Source organism: Hydractinia symbiolongicarpus, chromosome 14 (genome assembly GCF_029227915.1).
Source record: "Hydractinia symbiolongicarpus strain clone_291-10 chromosome 14, HSymV2.1, whole genome shotgun sequence".
In the NCBI taxonomy this organism is placed as follows: domain Eukaryota; kingdom Metazoa; phylum Cnidaria; class Hydrozoa; order Anthoathecata; family Hydractiniidae; genus Hydractinia; species Hydractinia symbiolongicarpus.
Window position 1 is genome coordinate 1,466,386 of NC_079888.1, and position 2,473 is coordinate 1,468,858.

Sequence of the window (2,473 nt, forward strand, 5' to 3'; positions counted from 1 at the left end):
GGATTTTAATTTTTGATTTATTTATTTTTGGGGGGAGCTGGGGAAATTATTTACATGGTTTTTTACATTTAGGGTAAAAAATGTACAGGGAAGGCTGGGGTGACTCTTCCTTTATGTTTATATATGGTATATACATTACACACAAACTGTTTTACTTTTCTTTTGAAATTTTGTGTAAACGTTTGTGACACAAGGATCATGCAATATACCGAACTAATTTTTGTATAAAATAAGAAATTCAACTCTGACATTAAATATATATAAATTTCTAATTTTTACATTTTATAAATTATTTGGGACAGAATGGTATAAAATAGACCAAAATATCTGATCTTAGTTGTTTATAATTTTCAGGCTGTGTCTGTGAAATTTTAGGGGAGCATTTTGTGAAAGACAATGGCATGACGACATATACTGATAGAACTGATTTTTGTTGTGTTAGATGTTATGTCTGAACCTTTTTGACATTTTATGTTAATTTTGCGAGGAAGGACCATATATACACAGAAGAAAAATTCGATTTTACACCTTCAAAGCTTTGTTTATCTCTTATAATAATACGGAGAGTGTGTCTGTGTGTCTGTAACAGGCAAAGTTAATATCGTCATTTCCCTTTGATGTTGCCGAAAAAAATATGTCTTCTTTGTCGTGAAAAGCCGGGAGTTTTGTGTGGTTTGTTAAATGAAGTTCTAGCACAAAGGAACGGAAATTGTGTTTGCAAAAAAGATGGCTGTCCTTTTTAAGCATTTGTCTTCTTTTGCCTTCAAAATAAATCTTTACAAAAGCATTTAAAAAGGGACATGGTATATAAATGAAGTATAGAAAGGTTTCTGTAAGGTTTGTTTATGTTTTTTAAAGTTTTGATGATATTATTGATGCGAGACAACCACACCAACAACGACTAGCTAGGTAGCTAGGAATTTATAAATATGTAGCCATGTTCTTTATACCTAGCTAAGTCTCCAGTTTATATTTAAGTGACCAGCTATTAGCTGCTGTAGCTACCTTATTTTAGCTTCAGTTTTATGTTGCTTTTTACATGTAAGCTAATCTTAGTGGTCTTTGCTAAGAATGTGACTGTAACTTATTTTAATTGACATTTTAAGCTTAAATTAACAAGCCACAACAACTTTTAAAAAAGTATTACATAATATTTAAGAAGAGTTTAAGGACTGTTTTTAAGCAAATAATGTATTTTTCACATTTTGTGTAGTTAACTAAACTTATATACATTGGTTACATGCAATATGACGAAACGATTTTTATTTAAAATGTAGTAATTCTGGTACGTCTCAATTAAGAAAAGTTTCAACTATTTTGAGGGAGTACAACACCGAAAAAACTTGTGTTTTTTCAATAAATTCTTACCGGGCAGGACTCTGTACAACACACCAAAATGACTGATCCCTCTCTATTTATAAATTTGATGCGTTCCAAATCACAGTTTTTTGAAATTTTGGGTAATATTTAATGAGTACAAGATGCAAATACTGATTTTTGTTGAATCAGAAGTATTTCCTACAACCATTCTTTTTTTACACTTTTGTGAAGAAAAAGTATATGCAATTGATTTTATTCTTTGATATATCTTTTATATTGCTCATAGCTACTATTTATTTTTCATCTAAACTCGAAACAATATCTTGTCCGACAGAAGAACAATGTCCCGAAAAGTTATCTCATTTCGTGTATTTCTGAATTGTTTTAAAAAAATGATTTTGTTATTTACAATATAAGAACAGTTTATGTTTAGTCAAAACATTTTAAAAATTTAAAGGATGTTTTCCAATATGCAGAGCGTGGATATATTGTATTGACTAAGAAAAATCTGCACCCACCATTGTAATTTGACACCATTAACACTTTTCTACAATTTCGCGCCATTTTGTGTATTCAGTTATTGCCTACCAAAAGAATAACGATGTTTACACAAAAATTTTACGCACTTCAAATACCAAGAATCGATCGCTTTAAATATATTACTTACTTTTTTGTAACACGTTGACTTTGTTGCGCTGGTAAAATTCTGTGATTTCCTTTTTTCACTATAAACGAAATAAAACATTTCTTGTAATGCTTCTGTATTCAGAAAACTTATGGATGAAAAATAGTTTTTGAATATAAACTTTATTTCTGAATGAAAAAATAAAAATTAACTCACCAGGTAAAACACATTAATTCCTTCCTCTTGCACTTTGTATAAAAATGTCTGTTAAGCCTCATGGTTTGTCTTAAAACTTTAAGTAAGCAAAAATTTTCTTGGTTCATTAATTTTTAAAAACAGAAAATTTCCATTGCGTCAATTCATGATAACTTCACTAACTTTATATGCGCTTAGAGATTAGTGATTACCAATTTCATTTAGAAGGCGGGAATAAAATCGACAAGAGACCATTTAATGTTAATTTTATGTGACAGTCACACAGTGCACGCTTTATAACGCTGGATTTAAGGCTGGGATTTTGATGGAAAT

General features: G+C 29.8%; 1 long non-coding RNA gene across 1 annotated transcript; it reads right to left on the reverse strand.

Annotated features, from left to right (window-relative positions):
- Nucleotides 1-1,674: 1,674 nt before the first annotated feature.
- LOC130624940 (uncharacterized) lies at nt 1,675-2,263 on the reverse strand. The gene is made up of 3 exons (XR_008981680.1): nt 2,162-2,263; nt 1,988-2,045; nt 1,675-1,904 (listed from the first exon to the last, which is right to left on the reverse strand). It is a non-coding gene; the product is annotated as an uncharacterized LOC130624940 (long non-coding RNA).
- Nucleotides 2,264-2,473: the final 210 nt, after the last annotated feature.